We start from the raw sequence: 22682 nt of genomic DNA on the forward strand, positions 1-22682 counted from the left end.
ATTGTCAAAACACCAAACGCACAAAATAAAGAAAGAATATTAAAAGCAGTAAGGGAAAAAGGTCAAGTAACATATAAAGGCAGACCTATCAGAATCACACCAGACTTCTCGCCAGAAACTATGAAGGCCAGAAGATCCTGGACTGATGTCATACAGACCGTAAGAGAACACAAATGCCAGCCCAGGTTACTGTATCCTGCAAAACTCTCAATTAACATAGATGGAGAAACCAAGATATTCCATGACAAAACCAAATTTACACAATATCTTTCTACAAATCCAGCACTACAAAGGATAATAAATGGTAAAGCCCAACATAAGGAGGCAAGCTATACCCTAGAAGAAGCAAGAAACTAATCGTCTTGGCAACAAAACAAAGAGAGTGAAAGCACACAAACATAACCTCACATCCAAATATGAATATAACGGGAAGCAATAATCACTATTCCTTAATATCTCTCAACATCAATGGCCTCAACTCCCCAATAAAAAGAAATAGATTAACAAACTGGATACGCAACGAGGACCCTGCATTCTGCTGCCTACAGGAAACACACCTCAGAGACAATGACAGACACTACCTCAGAGTGAAAGGCTGGAAAACAACTTTCCAAGCAAATGGTCAGAAGAAGCAAGCTGGAGTAGCCATTCTAATATCAAATAAAAACAATTTTCAACTAAAAGTCATGAAAAAAGATAAGGAAGGACACTTCATATTCATCAAAGGAAAAATCCACCAAGATGAACTCTCAATCCTAAATATCTATGCCCCAAATACAAGGGCACATACATACGTAAAAGAAAACTTACTAAGGATCAAAACACACATTGCACCTCACACAATAATAGTGGGAGATTTCAACACCCCACTCTCATCAATGGACAGATCATGGAAACAGAAATTAAACAGTGATGTCGACAGACTAAGAGAAGTCATGAGCCAAATGGACTTAACGGATATTTATAGAACATTCTATCCTAAAGCAAAAGGATATACCTTCTTCTCAGCTCCTCATGGTACTTTCTCCAAAATTGACCATATAATTGGTCAAAAAACGGGCCTCAACAGGTACAGAAAGATAGAAATAATCCCATGCGTGCTATCAGACCACCACGGCCTAAAACTTGTCTTCAATAACAATAAGGGAAGAATGCCCACATATATGTGGAAATTGAACAATGCTCTACTCAATGATAACCTGGTCAAGGAAGAAATAAAGATAGAAATTAAAAACTTTTTAGAATTTAATGAAAATGAAGGTACAACATACCCAAACTTATGGGACACAATGAAAGCTGTGCTAAGAGGAAAACTCATAGCGCTGAGTGCCTGCAGAAAGAAACAGGAAAGAGCAAATGTCAGCAGCTTGACAGCACACCTAAAAGCTCTAGGAGAAAAGAAGCAAATACACCCAGGAGGAGTAGAAGGCAGGAAATAATCAAACTCAGAGCTGAAATCAAACAAGTAGAGACAAAAAGGACCATAGAAAGAATCAACAATACCAAAAGTTGGTTCTTTGAGAAAATCAAGAAGATAGATAAACCCTTAGTCAGACTAACGAGAGGACACAGAGAGTGCGTCCAAATTAACAAAATCAGAAATGAAAAGGGAGACATAACTACAGATTCAGAGGAAATTCAAAAAATCATCAGATCTTACTATAAAAACCTATATTCAACAAAATTTGAAAATCTTCAGGAAATGGACAATTTCCTAGACAGATACCAGGTATCGAAGTTAAATCAGGAACAGATAAACCAGTTAAACAACCCCATAACTCCTAAGGAAATAGAAGCAGTCATTAAAGCTCTCCCAACAAAAAAGAGCCCAGGTCCAGACGGGTTTAGTGCAGAATTCTATCAAACCTTCATAGAAGACCTCATACCAATATTTTCCAAACTATTCCACAAAATGAAACAGATGGATGACTACCGAATACCTTCTACGATCCACAATTACTCTTATATGTAAACCACACAAAGACACAACAAAGAAAGAGAACTTCAGACCAATTTCCCTTATGAATATCGACGCAAAAATACTCAACAAAATTCTGGCAAACCGAATTCAAGAGCACATCAAAACAATCATATACCATGATCAAGTAGGCTTCATCCCAGGCATGCAAGGATGGTTTAATATACGGAAAACCATCAACGTGATCCAGTATATAAACAAACTGAAAGAACAGAACCACATGATCATTTCATTAGATGCTGAGAAAGCATTTGACAAAATTCAACACCCCTTCATGATAAAACTCCTGGAAAGAATAGGAACTCAAGGCCCATACCTAAACATAGTAAAAACCATATACAGCAAACCAGTTGCTAACATTAAACTAAATGGAGAGAAACTTGAAGCAATCCCACTAAAATCAGGGACTAGACAAGGCTGCCCACTCTCTCCCTACTTATTCAATATAGTTCTTGAAGTTCTAGCCAGAGCAATCAGACAACAAAAGGAGATCAAGGGGATACAGATCGGAAAAGAAGAGGTCAAAATATCACTATTTGCAGATGATATGACAGTATATTTAAGTGATCCCAAAAGTTCCACCAGAGAACTACTAAAGCTGATAAACAACTTCAGCAAAGTGGCTGGGTATAAAATTAACTCAAATAAATCAGTTGCCTTCCTCTATACAAAAGAGAAACAAGCCGAGAAAGAAATTAGGGAAACGACACCCTTCATAATAGACCCAAATAATATAAAGTACCTCGGTGTGACTTTAACCAAGCAAGTAAAAGTTCTGTACAATAAGAACTTCAAGACACTGAGGAAAGAAATTGAAGAAGACCTCAGAAGATGGAAAGATCTCCCATGCTCATGGATTGGCAGGATTAATATAGTAAAAATGGCCATTTTACCAAAAGCAATCTACAGATTCAATGCAATCCCCATCAAAATACCAATCCAATTCTTCAAGGAGTTAGACAGAACAATTTGCAAATTCATCTGGAATAACAAAAAACCCAGGATAGCTAAAGCTATCCTCAACAATAAAAGGACTTCAGGGGGAATCACTATCCCTGAACTCAAGCAGTATTACAGAGCAATAGTGATAAAAACTGCATGGTATTGGTACAGAGACAGACAGATAGACCAATGGAATAGAATTGAAGACCCAGAAATGAACCCACACACCTATGGTCACTTGATTTTTGACAAAGGAGCCAAAACCATCCAATGGAAAAAAGATAGCATTTTCAGCAAATGGTGCTGGTTCAACTGGAGGTCAACATGTAGAAGAATGCAGATCGATCCATGCTTATCACCCTGTACAAAGCTTAAGTCCAAGTGGATCAAGGACCTCCACATCAAACCAGACACACTCAAACTAATAGAAGAAAAACTAGGGAAGCATCTGGAACACATGGGCACTGGAAAAAATTTCCTGAACAAAACACCAATGGCTTATGCTCTAAGATCAAGAATCGACAAATGGGATCTCATAAAACTGCAAAGCTTCTGTAAGGCAAAGGACACTGTGGTTAGGACAAAACTGCAACCAACAGATTGGGAAATCTTTACCAATCCTACAGCAGATAGAGGCCTTATATCCAAAATATACAAAGAACTCAAGAAGTTAGACCGCAGGGAAACAAATAACCCTATTAAAAAATGGGGTTTAGAGCTAAACAAATAATTCACAGCTGAGGAAAGCGGAATGGCTGAGAAACACCTAAAGAAATGTTCAACATCTTTAGTCATAAGGGAAATGCAAATCAAAACAACCCTGAGATTTCACCTCACACCAGTGAGAATGGCTAAGATCAAAAACTCAGGTGACAGCAGATGCTGGCGAGGATGTGGAGAAAGAGGAACACTCCTCCATTGTTGGTGAGATTGCAGACTGGTACAACCATTCTGGAAATCAGTCTGGAGGTTCCTCAGAAAATTGGACATTGAACTGCCTGAGGATCCAGCTATACCTCTCTTGGGCATATACCCAAAAGATGCCTCAACATATAAAAGTGACACGTGCTCCACTATGTTCATTGCAGCCTTATTTATAATAGCCAGAAACTGGAAAGAACCCAGATGCCCTTTAACAGAGGAATGGATACAGAAAATGTGGTACATCTACGCAATGGAATATTACTCAGCTATCAAAAACAACGAGTTTATGAAATTCGTAGGCAAATGGTTGGAACTGGAAAATATCATCCTGAGTGAGCTAACCCAATCACAGAAAGACATACATGGTATGCACTCATTGATAAGTGGCTATTAGCCCAAATGCTTGAATTACCCTAGATCCCTAGAACAAACGAAACCTCAAGACGGATGATCAAAATGTGAATGCTTCACTCCTTCTCTAAATGAGGAAAAAGAATACCCTTGGCAGGGAAGGGAGAGGCAAAGATTAAAACAGACACAGAAGGAACACCCATTCAGAGCCTGCCCCACATGTGGCCCATACATATACAGCCACCCAATTAGACAAGATGGATGAAGCAAAGAAGTGCAGACCGACAGGAGCCGGATGTAGATCGCTCCTGAGAGACACAGCCAGAATACAGCAAATACAGAGGCTAATGCCAGCAGCAAACCACTGAACTGAGAATAGGACCCCCGTTGAAGGAATCAGAGAAAGAACTGGAAGAGCTTGAAGGGCCTCGAGACCCCATATGTACAACAATGTCAAGCAACCAGAGCTTCCAGGGACTAAGCCACTACCTAAAGACTATACATGGACTGACCCTGGACTCTGACCCCATAGGTAGCAATGAATATCCTAGTAAGAGCACCAGTGGAAGGGGAAGCCCTGGGTCCTGCTAAGACTGAACCCCCAGTGAACTAGACTATGGGGGGGAGGGCGGCAATGGGGGGAGGGTTGGTAGGGGAACACCCATAAGGAAGGGGAGGGCGGAGGGGGATGTTTGCCCGGAAACCGGGAAAGGGAATAACACTCGAAATGTATATAATAAATACTCAAGTTAATAAAAAAAAATTAAAAAAAAATAAAAATAAAACTGTATGGTACAGAGAGGCCGGTAGATCAATGGAATAGAATTGAAGACCCTGAAATGAAGCCACATATCTAGGCTCCCTTGATCTTCAACAAAGTGACTAAATCATCCAGTGGAAAAAAGATAGCATTTTCAACAAATGGTAGTGATTCAACTGGAGGCTAGCATGTATTAGAATGCAAATTAAGCCATTGTTATAGCCCTGTACAAAGCTAAAGTCCAATTCCTTAAAACCAGATACATTCAATCTAGTAGAAGAAAAGCTGAGAAAAGCCTTATATTTAGGCACTGGGGAAAATTTCCTGTACAAAACACCCATAGCTTTTGCTCTAAGATCAAAAATCAATAAATGGGACCTCATAAAACTGCAAAGCTTCTGTAAGGCAAGGAAAATGTTATTAGGACAAAGTAGCAACCAACAGATTGGAAAAATATCTTTACCAATACTATGTCTAATATAGGTCTAATATCCAATATATATCAAGAACTTAAATAATTTACTCCAGAGAGCCAAATAACCCTATTAAAAATGGGGTAAAGAGCTAAACAAAGAATTCCCATGTGATGAATATCATGACTGAGAAGTACCTAAAGAAATGTTCAACATCCTTAGTCATCAGGGAAATGCAAATCAAAACAACCCTGAGATTTCACCTCACACCAGTCAGAATGGCTAAGATCAAAATCTCAGGTGACAACAAATGCTGGTAAGCATGTAGAGAATGAGGAAGACTCCTACATTCTTTGGTGGGATTGAAAGGTGGTACCACCACTCAAGTAATCAATCTGGAGTTTCCTCAGAAAAATGGACATTGTTCTACCTAAGGACTCAGCTATAGCACTTGAGGGCATATACCCAAAAAAATGCTTCAACATACAAAAAAGACCCATGCTCCACTATGTTCATAGTAGCTTTATTTATGATAGTCTAAAGCTGGAAAGAACCCATATCCCCTTCAAAGAGTAATGGTTACAGAAAATATTGTACATCTACACAGTGGAGTACTTCTCAGCTATCAATAATAATGACTTTATAAAATTTATTAGCAAATAAATAAAATTAGAAAATATCATCCTGACTAAGGTAACCCGATTAATCACAAAGTAAAACACTTATAATATACATTCACTAATAAGTGGATGTTAGCCAAAAACCTCGAGTTATCCAAGATACAATCCACAGACCACATGGAGATCAAGAAGAAGGACAACCAAAGTGAGGATGCTTCAGTCCTTCTTAAAAGGGGGGATAAAAATATTCATAGGAGGAGATATGGATATAAAGTTTGGAGCAGAGACTGAAGAAATGGACATTCAGGATCTGCCCCACCTGGGGTCCATCCCATATATATGTATACATATATACATATATATCTCTCCACCAATACTATACAATATTGATGAAGCCAAGAAGTGCATGATGACAGGAGCCCGACCGAGCAGTCTCCTAAAAGGCTGAGTCAGGCAGAGCATGGCAAATACAGAGGAGAATGCTAGAAGCAAACCATTGATCTGAGAAGAGGGTCTCTGTTGGGGGAGTTAGAGACAGGATTGAAGGAGCTGAAGGGTCTTGCAACCCCATAATAACAACAATAGCAACCAACCAGAGCTGCCAGGGACTGGCACTACCCAAAGAGTACACATGGACAGACTCATGGCTACAGCTGCATATGTAACAGAAGATGGCCTTGTTGGGCAAGAATGAAAGGTGAAGCCCTTGGTTCTGACAAGCCTGAACACTCCCCCCACCACCCAGTGTGAGAGATTGTTCAGCAGGAGGCAGGAACTAGAGGTTGGTTGGGGAGAGCAAGCTCCCTTATAGAAGAAGGTGGATGGGGATGGAAAGGGGGCTTAAGAGAAGGGAAACTGGGAAAGGGAATAACATTTGAATGTAAATTAAAAATATCCAATAAAAGAATTTTTTCCAAAAAAAATTAAGAAAAGAAATAATCCCTATGGTGAGTTAGTTCCTAGTATGAATTTTCTTGTTCACCTAGACAGGCTTTTCTCCTCAAATTTGACATGAACGAAGAACTCTTTCCATAATCCTGTTACATGGTAGTTGCAGTCTAGGCAGACAAGTATTCCACAATGGCATGTTAAGGGTCAGGATTTTGTTTTACTCTACTGTGGGAAGTTTATAAGGATGTTTCTAGGAATTTGGCAGGAATTTGACATTAGGCTAGGACAAAAAAGTAGGTTTAAGTTAAATACACCCGAGGAATGTATTGTATTCCTTGTATCTTGGCCACCATGATGAGGCCCTAGACACAGTGACCAAAAGGCTTTGTTTATTGCCTTGCTTTTTCCTTGACTACTTTGTTTTTAATGTAAGAACTGACCTATTCTTTGCATGTACCTATAATGGTATAAGAGCAGACAGGAAAAATATAAAAATACTTCAGCTTTAGAACTGGATGGAATCGTGTTAACATGTTGTCCAATTGTCTTTTCTTTATTTATTCCTCAGCCCCTTCCTGGAGACCCTGTCGGCTGTCTGAACTGGCCTGGTTACTCTCCTAATCTGCAAGGGCATTTGAAATAGATCATGAGAGGTAGCACAGCAATTTTCATTCCATCATATCAGGTAATCTTGGGAACCACTCTTGTCAAGTTCAGGAAGCACTTCAATGTGTGTTTAACAAATATTTCAAAACATTTATTTCCACTCCTCTAGAAAGAGAAAGAGTCATTTTGTTGTTGGATATTTATACTGAGAACACTGGATACTTCCTGTTTTGTACTTAGCCCCAAGACAGACCTAATTCACAATTAATAGAGAGATTCTGTTTTCACGAAGAATTGGGCATTTTTATATCACCTGCTGGCTCTGTCAAATTTTGTTCCAGAAAAAGATTTCATGTTCTGGGCTCACCTGCTTGTCCAAAGGAGGGTGATGAGTACCCTACAAATTAATGAAATTGGATGCACATTTTGATCAGCTTTTTGTAATTATTTTGTTGTAATTAATTAAGTGAGAGTTTCCAAGGAGATCTCTTGAACTTCATGTTCATGTTCTGGAAGTAATGACATGTTTGCTTCTGTTGGCATTCATTAAATGTTTTATAGCTTTAAAAATTTTAGTTTTAATTTTAATATGTTGGATATAATACAGTTTCAGATATAAGTTTTCCAAGATTATGGCTACAATTATTCATTTCCTGAAGATTATGTTCAATTGCTGCACATTTTAATTTTATTTACTATATTTATTATATTTTTCTTTTATGATCTTGCTTTTTCTATATTATTTTGTTTTACAAAGTTGCTACATTTTTCTACATATTTTGTTCCAGAATGATAATATTCTCATACTTCCAACACAGGTTAAATTATTTTAATATAAATATATTAATGACTCTTTCAAATAAGTCATTCAACTAGCTATGACTAATAACAATCATTTTTCTTATTAGAGAGGAAAAAAGATTGATATTATTCTATCTGGAAATGATAGATAGTATTATATCATAAAATAATTTCTCCCCAGATTTCTTTGATGGGAGACATAATTTCTGATTCAGCCTCATCACTTGTTACTGGTATCTTCTATGGTTTCCAGAGTATATTTATTCTTCATACTTAAAGCAATGTCTTGAATCTATGTTTTCTAAGTTGTTAGCATATATTTAAAGTTGTTAGCATAATATAAAGCTTATTTATATTATGATCTTCAATAACTCTGTGTAATCTATAGTAATGCTTCTTTGAAATAGAAAGCCTTCATATTTGTCCATAAGCAGAAGTATCCTGAACTTACATTTAAATTTCCTCCAGAAGTTTTTGATGGTTCTCTTTAATTTCTTCTTGGCCTAGATATACAATAATGAAACCCTTGTTTAACTTCTAAACATTTATTATTTTTATGAATATTCCTGTCACTATATGTTGCACAATATATTGGTAAGAATGAATATGGTCAGTATTCTGAAGTAAGCATAGATTTACTAAACTTTCTTTCTTGGCCTAATACATTATGAGCAAGGTATTTTTTCTATCTTTATTAAAATGGATATATATTTTTTTACATTTCAAATGTTATTCCCTTTCCCGGTTTCCAGGCCAACGTCCCCCTAACACCTTCCCCTTCCCTTCTATATGGTTGGTCCCCTCCCTATCCTCCCCCCATTTCTGCCTTTCCCTCAAGAATCCCGTTCCCTGGGGGTCCAGCCTTGGCAGGACCAAGAGCTTCCCCTTCCACTAGTGCTTTTACTAGGCTATTCATTGCTACCAATGCTTTGGTGCCCAGTGTTAGTCCATGTATAGTCTTTGGGTAGTGGCTAAGTCCCTGGAAGCTCTTGTTGGTTGGCATTGTTGTTCATATGGGGCCTCATGCCCCTTCAGTTCTTTCAGTCTTTTCTCTGATTCCTTCAACAAGGGTTCCGTTCTCAGTTCAGTGGTTTGCTGCTGGCATTCGCCTATGTATTTGTCATATTCTGGCTGTGTCTCTCAAGAGAGATCTACATCCAGTTCTTACCAGCCTGCACTTCTTTGCTTCATCCATCTTATCTAGTTTGGTGGCTGTATATGTATGTGCCACATGTGGGGCAGGCTCTGAATGGGCGTTCCTTCAGTCTCTGTTCTAAACTTTGCCACCCTATACCCTCCTAAGGGTATTCTTGTTCCCTTTTAAAAGAAGGAGTGAAGCATCCGCATTTTGGCCATCCCTCTTGAGTTTCATGTGTTCTGTGAATCTAGGGCCATTTGAACATTTGGGCTAATATCCACTTATAAGTGAGTGCATATCATGTGTGTTTTTCTGTGATTAGGTTACCTCACTCAGGATGATAATTTCTAGTTCCATCCATTTGTCTATGAATTTCATTTGCCTATGTTTTTGATAGCTGAGTATTATTCCACTGTGTAGATGTACCACATTTTCTGTATCCATTCCTCTGTTGAAGGGAATCAGGTTTGTTTCCAGCTTCTGGTTATTATAACTAAGGCTGTTATGAACATAGTGGAGCATGTGACTTTATTATGTGTTGGAGCATCTTTTTGGTATATACCCAAGAAAGGTATAGCTGGGTCCAGAGGTAGTGCAATATCCAGGTTTCTGAAGAACCCCCAGACTGATTTCCAGAATGGTTGTACCAGTCTGCACTCCCACCAACAATGGAGGAGTGTTCCTCTTTCTCCACATCCTCACCAGTATCTGCTGTCACCATAACTTTTGATCTTAGCCATTCTGACAGGTGTGAGGTGAAATCTCAGGGTTGTTTTGATTTGCATTTCCCTCATGACTAAAGATGTTGAACATCTTTTGAGGTGCTTCTCAGACATTTGATATTCCTCAGCCTTGAATTCTTTGTTTAGCTCTGAATCCCATTTTTAATAAGGTTTTTTGTCTCCCTGCAATCTAATTTCTTGAGTTCTTTGTATATTTTGGATATAAGCCCTATAACTGGTGTAGGATTGGTATAGATCTTTTCCTAGTCTGTTGGTTCCCGTTTTGTCCTAACAACAGTGTCCTTTGCCTTACAGAAAGAAGCTTTGCAGTTTTATGAGATCCCATTTGTTGATTCTTGATCTTAGAGCATAAGCCATTGGTGTTTTTTTCAGGAAATTTTCTCCAGTGCCCATGTGTTCAGGATTCTTCCCCACCTTTTCCTCTATTAGTTTGACTGTATCTGGTTTGATGTGAAGGTCCTTCATCCACTTGAAAGTAAGCTTTTTACAGGCTGATAAGAATGGATATATCTGCATTCTTATACATGCTGACCTCCAGTTGAACCAGCACCATTTGCTGAAAATGCTATCTTTTTTCAATTAGATGTTTTTGGCTCCTTTGTCAAAAATCAAGTGACCATAGGTGTGTGGGTTCATTTCTGGGTCTTCAATTCTATTCCACTGGTCTATCTGCCTGGCTCTGTACCAATACCATACAGGTTTTTATCACTATTGCTCTGTAATACTGCTTGAGTTCAGGGATAGTGATTCCCCCAGAAATCCTTTTATTGTTGAGGGCAGTTTAAGCTATCCTGGGTTTTTGTTATTCCAGATGAATTTGTAAATTTTCGTGTCTAACTCTATGAAAAATTGGATTATAATTTTGATGGGAATTGCATTGAATCTGTAGATCATATTTGGTAAAATGTCCATTTTTACTATATTAATCCTGCCAATCCATGAGTATGGGAGATCTTTCCATCTTCTGAGGTCTTCTACAATTTCTTTCTTCAGAGGCTTGAAGTTCTTATCATCCAAATCTTTAACTTACTTTGTTAAAGTCACACCGAGGTATTTAATATTATTTGGGACTATTATGAAGGGTGTTGTTTCCCTAATTTCTTTCTCAGTTTGCTTCTCTTTTGTGTAGAGGAAGGCTACTGATTTATTTGAATTAATTTCATGCTCAGCCAATTTGCTGAAGGTGATTATCAGGTTTAGTAGTTTTATGGGGGACCTTTTGGGATCACTTAAGTATACAATCATATCATCTGCAAATAGTGATATTTTGATTTCTTCCTTTCCAATCTGTATCCCTTTGATCTCCTTTCATTATCTGATTGCTCTGGCTAGGACTTCGAAACTTTATTGAATAAGTAGGGAGAGATGGGGCAGCCTTGTCTAGTCCCTGATTTTAGTGGGATTGCTTCACGTTTCTCTCCATTTAGTTTAATGTTAGCAACTGGTTTGCTGTATATGGCTTTTACTATGTTTAGGTATGGGCCTTGAATTCCTGTTCTTTCCCTGATTTTTACCATGATGTGGTGTTGAATTTTGTCAAATATTTCCTCAGCATCTAATGAAATGATCATGTGATTTTTACATTCAATTTGTTTATAGTGTATTAAATTGATGATTTTCTGTATATTAAACCATCCCTGCATACCTGGGATAAAGCCTACTTAATCATGATGGATGTTTGTTTTGATGTACTCTTGGATTCAGTTTGCAAGAACTTTATTGAGTGTTTTTGTGTCGATATTCATAAGGGAAATTGTTCTGAAGTTCTCTTTCTTTGTTGGGTCTTTGTGTGATTTAGGTAAAAGAGTAACTTTGGCTTCATAGAAGGAATTCGGTAGTGCTCCATCTGTTTCAATTTTGTGGAATAGTTTCGATAGCATTGATATGAGGTCTTCTATCAAGGTCTGATAGAATTCTGCACTGGACCCATATGGACCTGGACTCTTTTGGTTGTGAGACTTTTAATGACTGCTTCTGTTTCTTTAGGAGTTATGGGGTTGTTTAAATGTTTTATCTGTTCCTGATTTGACTTCAGTAACTGTCTAGGAAATTGTCCATTTCCTCTAGATTTTCAAGTTTTGTTGAATATAGGCTTTTGTAGTAGGATCTGATGATATTTTTAATTTCCTCTGATTCTGTTGTTATGTCTCCCTTTTCATTCCTGATTTTGTTAATTTGGACAAACTCTCTGTGTCCTCTGGTTATTCTGGCTAAGGGTTTATCTATCTTGTTAATTTCTCAAAGAACCAACTTTTGGTTCTGTTGATTCTTTATAGAGTCCTTTTTATTCTACTTGGTTGATTTCAGCTGAGTTTTATTTCCTGCCTTCTACTCCTTTAGAGTATATTTACGTCTTTTACTTTTAGAGCTTTTAGGTGTGCTGTCAAGATGCTGATATAGGCTCCCTCCTGTTTCTTTCTGCAGGCACTCAGAGCTATGAGTTTTCCTCTTAGCACAGCTTCCATTGTGTCCCATAAGTTTGGGCTTTTTGTACCATCATTTTCATTTAATTCTAAGAAGTCTAATTTCTTCATTTCTTCCTTGACCAGGTTATCATTGAGTAGAGCATTGTTCAACTTCCATGTATATGTGGGCCTACTTCCCTTATTGTTATTGAAGACCAGCTTTAGCCCATGGTGGTCATATAGGACACATGGGATTATTTCTATCTTTCTGAATCTGTTGAAGCCTGTTTTGTGACCGATTATATGGTCAATTTTGGAGAAAGTTTGATGAGCTGGTGAGATGATGGTATATCCTTTTGGTTTAGTATAGAATGTTCTATAAATATCTGATAAGTCCATTTGCTTCATGACTTCTCTTAGTCTGTCTATGTCTTTGTTTAATTTCTGTTTCCATTATCTGTCCATTGATGAGAGTAGGGTGTTGAAATCTCCTACTATTATTGTGTGAGGAGGTGCATTCTGTGCTTTTAGCTTTAGTAAAGTTTCTTTTATGTATGTAGGTGCCCTTGTGTTTGGAGCATAGATATTTATGATTGAGAGTTAATCTTGTTGGATTTTTCCTTTGATGAATATGAAGTGTGCTTCCTTATCTCTTTTGATGACTTTTGGTTGGAAATCGATTTTATTCTATATTAGAATGGCTACTCCAGCTTGCTTTTCAGACCATTTGCTTGGAAAGTTCTTTTCCAGGCTTTTACTCTGAGGTAGTGTCTGTCTTTGTCTCTGAGGTGTGTTTCCTTTAGGCAGCAAAATGCTGGGTCTTCCTTGTATATCCAGTTTGTTAATCTGTGTCTTTTTACTGGGGAATTGAATCCATTGATGTTGAGAATTATTAAGGAATAGTGATTGTTGCTTCCTGTTATATTTGTACTTGGATGTGAGATTATGTCTGTGTGTTTGTCTTCTCTTTGTTTTGTTGCAAATTGATTAATTTCTTCCTTTTCTAGGATGTAGTTTACCTCATTGTCTTGGATTTTACCATTTACTATCATTTGTAGGGCTGGATTTGTAGAAAGATATTGTGTAAATTTTGTCATAGACTATCTTGGTTTCTCCATCTATTTTAATTGAGAGTTTTGCTGGATACAGTAACCTGGGCTGGTATTTGTGTTCTCTTAGGGTCTGTATGACATCTGTCCAGGATCTTCTGGCTTTCATACTGTCTGCTGAGAAGTCTGTTGTAATTCTGATAGATCTGCATTTTATGTTACTTGACCTTTTTCCCTTACTGCTTTTAATATTTTTTCTTTGTTTTGTGCATTTCATGTTTTGACTATTATGTGAAAGGAGTAGTTTCTTTTCTGGTCCAATCTTTTTGGAGTTCTCTAGGCTTCGTGTATGTTTATGGGCATCTCTTTCTTTAGGTTAGGGAAGTTTTCTTATATGATTTTGTTGAAGATATTTACTTGTCCTTTGAGCTGGGAGTCTTCACTCTTGTCTATACCTATTATCCTTAGCTTTGATCTTCTCATTGTGTCCTGAATGCGTTGGGCCAGTAGCTTTTTCCATTTTCCATTATCTTTGACAGTTGTGTCGATGATTTCTATGGAATCTTCCGCTCCTGAGATTTTCTCTTCTATCTCTTGTATTCTGTTGGTGATGGAGAAAAAACGTAGGAAAGTCAGATACAATAGAATAGTTATGCATCCCAAGGCCAACTGCAAAGCATTCATGCACAAATGAAATCTATACAGCCATTGTCCAGCGCTAAGGTAGGAGTAATAGGAACAACTTTTTTTTTTTTTTTTTTTTTTTTTTTTTTTTTTTTACAAAGAGCTCCTGGGGCTACTGAGATGTCTACATCCAGGTCTACTGCAGGCAGCCTCTTATTTCAGATGGTGGGTCTCCTGGAGGGATGTGTCTCCCACTTCTCATGGTCCCAGATGCCACCTTTCTTTTCAAGGAGCTGCCATAGGCTTCTGAGATGTCTCCATCCCAGCCTACTGCTGGCAGTCCCTGTCATCATATGCTGTCCATGCAGTTTATAATGTAAGTTACTGCACCTATTTATTTATTTATTTATTTATTTATTTATTTATTTATTGGTCTGGATGATCTGTCTATTTGCAAAAGTGGTACATTGAATTTTTCAACTACTAGAGTGTGAGGATCAATATGTGATTTAAACTGTAGTAGTGTTTCTTTTACAAACTCGCATGTCATTTTGTTTGTTGCATAGATATTAATAATTACACTGTCCTCTGAATTTTTTTCTTTGATGAATACTTAATATCTTTTCCTGTCTATTTTTATGATTCTTGATTTGAAGAATGGCAACATTTGCTTGGTTTTTAAGGTCCATTTACTTAGTATAACTTTTAAGCATTAATACTAAATTGATGTCTATTTGTTGTTTTGAAGTGTATTTGTTAGTACAGTAGAAAGATGGATACTGTTTTCACATTGATAAAGAGAGATATCAAGAATCAATTATTCTTGATTCCGGTTACTTTGTTGCTGTTACTGTGGTGGTAGTCATGGTTGTGGTGGTGGTGGTGGTTGTGGTGGTGGTATACTGTGTGGTGTGGAGTGGATATATGTGTGTGCATGTGCTGCTGCTGCTGCTGTGTGTGTGTGTGTGTGTGTGTGTGTGTGTGTGTGTGATTCCATTTTTTAATTTTTTTTGGTCTGAGATTATTCATTCCCTATATTTACTTGGTAGTAGTTAACATATTTAGTGATACATAGATAGATAGACAGACAGACAGACAGACAGATAGATAGATGATAGGTAGGTAGATAGATAGGTAGATAGATAGATTCATAGATAGACAGATATTGATTAAATTGGTTTGATAATGTTTTATTCTGCACCCATACCCCTTAGAGTTCTCTGACTTTTAACCTAGCCATTCTGCTGGATATGTAACACTGTAAGGTGCATCTGTACTCCCACATAACTAATAGTTTTTATCACTCTTCATAGACAGGTCAACTACTAGAATTATTTCCCTTAAAATCATGTTCTTCTAATTATTACTAATTTCAGCTGGTTAGAATATAATTCTTAAATATCAAATTGTAGAGGATATAGTTCAAATTCTAACTTTAACTTTCTATCCTTTTAAGTTTCAAATATCAGCAATTCATTATGTATTTTTCTTAGTTTAACATTATCACAAATATATTACTTTATATTTGTATAATTTTGATAAATATTCCTTATAATTACTTGGTTATATTTCATGCAAAAGATAAAATATATTATTTAAGGCTCTTAATTCAATGCAGTTCTTTATTTCTTAACTTCTCAATTATTAATGTTCAGAAAGACCATAAATTTAATTTCTCAAAATTGATCTAGATTTTCACAACAATAAAACAAGAGTTAGTTTCTTTACAATGTCTTCCATTTTGATTTTGAAGGCTCTCTTTCAATCTTGCCATTTGATGTTGTCTTGGAAATTCAGTCCTCTTTCACAGGAGTTACATGTCTGTTATACATGCACCTGGGGCCTTGGTTGAGCAAGTGTATGCTCTTTGGTGGGTGGATTAGTTTCTGCGAGCTCCAAAGCACACAAGTTAGTTGACAGTTGGTATTTCTGTGAAGTTCTTACCCCCTTTAGGTTCTTCAATCCTTCACCAAACCCCTGGAGTTTGTGGAGTAGTTACAAAAATAGGCTGCTAACATGTAAATATGAAATAAAAAAATTAAAATTAAAAAATGGCTACCATATCATATTTTTCCCATTTTATAGACAAGAAATCCATCACGTGAATTTCTATTGACAGTACCCAGTAATAGTTATTTTGTATTTATTGACTGACATGTAATGGTATGCTATTTATCCAAATACCTTCAATGCTAAGGTATTTTCCTCATGCAAAAAGCAAACAAAAATGTAACTGTAGATTTTGTAGGTAAGTACAAATCATGAATATATTATGATTTGGACTTATGCAGTGTTCCATAATTTCTTTATAGAATACATTAATAAGTTATTGATTGAACTACTATGATGTATTCTCATAAATAAATTTCAAAATGATTCTTAAGATTTTGAAGATTTAATAGTCCTAAATTTGACTTTATGTTTATATGCCTTTCATCTTGATTTTAATTTATAATTTTATATTGGTTTTTAACGATTTTTAAATTTAAATCCTATTTATGTTTTTCTATTGCTCAGTCACAACTTTGTAGTAGAAGTACATAATTAATCATAGCATTTTTTAATTATCAGTGATTAATTGATGATCATTAAATATATGATATGATTTATAAATTGTTTATCATCTATTATTAAAGAAAATATGAAAATATAGTCCTGAACCTTTGTGCTTTATTTATTTTACATCAACTAATTAAAATTTCCATCCTAAGGAAGAATTTTTACTTTTAAAAATGATATTTTATCACTCTTTTAAAGTCTTGTCATGAGAGGCTGAGTAACAAATATCCCTGACAATATTGTGTATAATACTATGTCATAAATGGGTTTCAATTTGTTTTTAATTACAAATCTCATAACAGCAATGAGTTGCATTAAAATTATAGCTTCTCAAAAGTAATAGTACATACTGTCTGTTCTGTATAACTGGATATACATATGTGTATGTAAATGAGTGAGTGGTTTTATAACCACTCTATCCTTGCTCTGAACTTCAGTTAAATTCATTTTTAACCTATTTATAGAACATGAGTTCTTTAGATTTTTACAATAGCTTTAAGAATCTTTTTAAAATTTTTTATAAATATATTTATTGTAAGTGTACAAACATTTCACTTGCAGGTATGTGTTTGTACATTATGTGGGCTTAGTGTGTGTATAGGTCAGAAGACACTATCAGACAATCTGAAAATGAAGTTAAAAGTCGTTATAAGCCAATGTATGGACTGAGAACCAAACTGATATCCTCTGCAAGGAAAGGAGGTTCTCTTAATTACTGAGTCATCTCTCAAACCCCAAGGATGTCTTGTCGCTGTCCTTGTTTCCCTATTTACAAATATAAGTTGTCAAGACCTAGAAAAACTTTAAGAGAAAAGATATTCCTTAGGTATATTATAGTTAATGGAAATGCTTAAAAAAGGAAATATATTTTAAGAGGTCCTATATTGTCTATGTAGACTTTGAAAGATGGTAAAATGTTCAATATAATTTTCTGTCAAGGAATGAGTAATTTCCATGTATAATATTCTCAATTTTAAGGATAAAATTTAATAATATGAAAAGGAATGTGGGTTTTCTGTCACAAATAAAAGGATACTTGGCTGGCTACCAGGAAGGAATCACAGTTTGAAAACCAAAGGAAAATTAATTTCACAAAAAACCAATACATTCAGAACAAGGACATGAGCTCATGATGAGTGTGTCTGCTTGTTGGACATATGGAGACTGATGAGAATGTGTGAAGAGAATACAATTGCATGCAGTGGACCTTCCTACTCACATGTCTATACACTAAAACATGGACAGTTTTTAATTCAACGAGTTTGTTCTCATCTCACAACAATAAAAATATCAAATGCATATATAGATTATCAGTACCATCTAGGATTACCATTTGAATTATAAGTTAGTAATGGGAGATATCAAACCATTCACACATCAAGGGATTGCTGTATATCTATGGCTGTTTTGGCTCTTATGTGATATCAGCAATAACTATCTAAATATATAACATAATTTATAGAAAATAGATGCTAATTCATGAAATGATATCAAACTAAAACCAAATATCAATTGCATGGGTGTATATAATCTTGCAGGTATGATTTTATATTAAAAAACACTGGATATTTTATTTACACATTATTTTTCACTTGTGTGTTCCATAAGTGAAAGATTTAAGAAGTTAATATTTGAGTAAAACACTCATAATCTCTAAAGGGATGAACATCGATAGATAATATTTCAGAATATAGAGAAAAATAGAGGAACATGTAAATAAAAAACATTCAATATGGGATATGGAGAGATTCAGTTCCTTACCATGAGACACGTGCCACACACATATATGCACACACTGTAGTTAAGTGTAAAAGAGAAAAACAGTTTTTCTAAGAATTCGAATCATATTTATAATTCCAGATAAATGTTCTGAGACAAAAAACAAAACAAAAACAAAACAAAACAAAACAAAACAAAAACAAAATAAACCCAAGAATGTAGGTTTAATGCCAAGAACTACATATAGGTTTGGGTTAGCTTGGGCTACAGAGTATGGTATAGAATAGCCTTGGCTACAGGGAGAGACATATTCCTTTCTAAAATAAAAATATAAAATATGATCAAAAAAGTGATATTCAGGACGGAAAGAAGGAAGGAAGAAGGAAAGTAATCAGAGATGGAAGGGAGGGATGGAGAAAGGCAGAGAGACAGAGACAGAGAGACAGAGAGGGGGAGAGTAAAATGGAGGTAGAAGAAAATACATAGTCAATGTCATAAAATGAACAGTGTTTGCATTAACCCATACCACTCTCTTCCAATCCTACTATCAGGGACTCTTCTTCTTACTCAGCAGTACTCCTCCCTAAAATCCAACTAAAATCAGGAACTGGACAAGGAAGCCCACTCTCTCCCTACATATTCAATATAGTATTCAAAGTCTTAGCTAGAACAACCAGACAATGAAAGGAGGTAGAAGGGATACAATTCAGAAAGGAAGAATTCAAAGTATCACTATTTGCAGATGATATGATAGTATACTTCAATGACCCCAAAAAGATCCACCAGAGAAATAGTAAGCCTGAAAAGCTACTTCAGCATTGTAGCTGAGTATAAAATTGAACAAATCAGTAGCCTTCCCCTACTCAAAGGATAAAGAGGCTGAGAAAGAAATTAGGGAAATGACGCCCTTCACAATAGTCACAAATAGCATAAAATACCTTGGTGTGACTCTGACCAAGCAAGTGAAAATGTGTATGACAAGACTTCAAGACTCTGAGAAAAGAAACTGTAGAAGATCTCAGAAGATGGCAAGTACTCAGATGCTCATGGATTAGTAAGACTAATATAGTAAAAATGGACATTTTGCTAAAATTGATCTACAGATTCAATGTAATCCCCATCAAAATTCCAACTCAATTTTTCATAGAGTTAGAAAAGCAACTTGAAAATCCATTTGGAATAATAAAAAATCACAGGATAGTGAAAACTACACTCAACAACAAATGAATTTCTGGGAGAATCACTGTCCTTGATCTCAAGCAGTATCACAGGGCAATAGTGAAGAAAATTGTGTGGTATTTGTACAGAGACAGGCAAGTAGAACAATGGAATAGAATTGAAGACCCAGAAATGGACCCAAACAGCTACGGTAACTTGAACTTTGATAAAGGAGCTAAACTATAAAATGGGAAAAAAGATTGTATTTTCAACAAATGGTGCTGGTTCAACTAGAGGTCAGCATGGAGAAAAAGGCAAATTAACCTATTCTTATCACCCTATACAAAGCTTAAGTATAAGTGTGTCAAGGACCTCCACATCAAACCAGATACACTCAAACTAATAGAAGAAAAAGAATCTCTATCCTATGGGCACTGTGGAGAATCTCCTGAACAAAACACCAATGGCTTATGTTCTAAGATCAAGAATAGACAAATGGGACCTCATAAAACTTCAAAGCTTCTATAAAGCAAAGGAAAATGTCATTGGGACAAAATGGCAACCATCAGATAGGGGAAAGATCTTTACCAATCCTACATCTGATAGAGGGCTACTACCCAAAATAAACAAAGAACTCAAGTAGTTAGACTCCAGAGAACCAAATTATATTATTAAAAATAGGGTAGAGAGGTAAATAAATAATTCTCAGCTGAAGAATATTGAATAGCTGAGAAGTACCTCAACAATGTTCAACACCTTTAGTTATTAGAGAAATGCAATTCAAAACAGCCCTGAGATTCCACCTCACAACAGTCAGAATGGCTAAGATCAAAAACTCAGGTGATAGCAGATGTTGGCGAGGATGTGGAGAAAGAGGAACACTCCTCCATTGTTGGTGGGATTGCAGACTGGTAAAACCATTCTGGAAATCAGTCTGGAGGTTCCTCAGAAAATTGGACATTGAACTACCTATGGACCCAGCTATACCTCTCTTGGGCATATACCCAAAAGATGCTCCAACATATAACAAAGACACATGCTCCATTATGTTCATAGCAGCCTTATTTATAATAGTCAGAAACTGGAAAGAACCCAGGTACCCTTCAACAGAGGAATGGATACAGAAAATGTGGTATATCTACACAATGGTAAACTACTCAGCTATCTAAAACAATGTCTTCATGGAATTCATAGGCAAATGGATTGAACTAAAAATTATCATCCTGAGTGAGGTAACCCTATCACAGAAAAACGCATATGGTATGCACTCACTGATAAGTGCACATTAGTCCAAAAGCTCACGTTACGCAAGATACAATCCATTGACCACATGAAGCTCAAGAAGAAGGATGACCAATGTGTGGATGCTTCACTCCTTAAAAGGGGGAACAAAAATATCCATTAGAGGGGATATGGAGGCAAAATTTAAAGCAAAAGACTGAAGGAAGGGCTATTCAGAGCCTGTCCCACATGTGGCCCATATATATACAGCCACCAAAACTAGATTAGATGGATAAAGCAAAGAAGTGCAGATTGACAGGAACCGGATATAGATGTCTCCTGAGAGACACAGCCAGAGCATGTCAAATACAGAGTTGAATGCCAGCCACAAACCATTGAACTGAGAACGGGAACCCCAAGAGGGATTAGAGAAAGGATTGAAAAGCTGAAGGGGCTTGCAACCCCTAAGTACAACAATGCCAACCAACCAGAGCTCGCAGGTACTAAACCATTACCCAAAGACAAAACATTGCCTGACCCATGGCTCAGCTGCATATGTAGCAGAGGATTGCTTTGTTGAGCACAAAAGGAAGGAGAAGTCTTTGGTCCTGTCAAGATTGGACCCCCAGATTAAGGGAATTTGGAAGATGCGAGGGCGGGAAGGGGATGCGGGTAGTCAGGGGAACACCCTTATAGATGAAGTGGAGGGGGAGGGGATAGGGGCTTATGGACAGAAAACCAGGAAAGGCAATAATATTTGAAATGTAAATAAAGAAATATTCAATAAAAAAGAAAAAAATGAAATGATGAAGTTTTCTACTAAATGTTCAAATTAAAAATTTTTATTGACTGAGGTAACCCTGACACAGAGAGACAAGTATTGTATATTCTCTCATATTAGAGGCCTCTATCAAAATGGGTTTCTGTAATCACTACAGGTTAGTTTCTCTCTAATGCTTCTGATAATACCATCCTGGAAAAGTAGGAGAAGTGCACGGTACAAACAATTTGACCAAGTTCCCATTAAAGATCTTGGAGGAATCTTTAGGAGTAGAAGAAAATGAGTCTTAATTGAAATTTTTCAGTTATCTTTAAAAAATATAAGCAGATAAATCATACCAAGTTAAGTGCCGGGTTTTTTTTGTTTGTTTTGTTTTGTTTTTTTCTGTATATAATCACTTGGCTCTTCCCACGGGTGAAGGAGAAAGGAAGAATCTGTTCCAATTCAAGCAGCACAGTCAGTTATTTAAATAATTTTAATATAATTGTAATTGAAAGTATTAGCAGTCAATGAGTGTGAAGGGTTTATGTAACCTGATAATTAAAAAAATGTTTAATTTTTATAACAGTTTTGCACAGAAGAGCACCAAATGAACATTTGCCAAATGACTGCATGAAAAAGGGACAAGAAAAGTATTTACGTAAAATAATCTTTAAAATACAGATACTGTCCTATTTGTTGATATGTTTAGTGATTACCCCAATGTTAACACAGGCCCCAAAATACAATATCTATGTGCATTCATGTACATCTCAACTATTTTCTACTATATTGGATCATACTAATATATATCCAACATTATTCCTTCATGGGCAGCTTTTATACATTTACTGAAGAACAAAGGAAAGGAATATTTTTAACTTCTCTTTCCCAGTCCTGCCTACCTATTTGAGTTTTGATCTCAAGAAAAATATACCCCCAGGAGCTTTGCATATAAAGCATCAATACTGATTTTAGCTCAGTTCTTGAAGGAGTAAAACTGCATCTCAAAACAGAATA

General features: G+C 36.2%; 1 long non-coding RNA gene across 1 annotated transcript in view; it reads left to right on the plus strand.

Moving 5' to 3' along the window:
• The window catches only part of LOC108350673 (uncharacterized), an 86406-nt gene that overhangs the window by 43719 nt on the left and 20005 nt on the right, over positions 1-22682 (plus strand). Inside the window, exon 2 of the long non-coding RNA XR_001837543.3 lies at positions 7448-7564. This is a non-coding gene — a long non-coding RNA (uncharacterized LOC108350673). The remainder of the gene's footprint in view (positions 1-7447; positions 7565-22682) is intronic.

This window comes from Rattus norvegicus, chromosome 4 (genome assembly GCF_036323735.1).
Source record: "Rattus norvegicus strain BN/NHsdMcwi chromosome 4, GRCr8, whole genome shotgun sequence".
In the NCBI taxonomy this organism is placed as follows: Eukaryota; Metazoa; Chordata; class Mammalia; order Rodentia; family Muridae; genus Rattus; species Rattus norvegicus.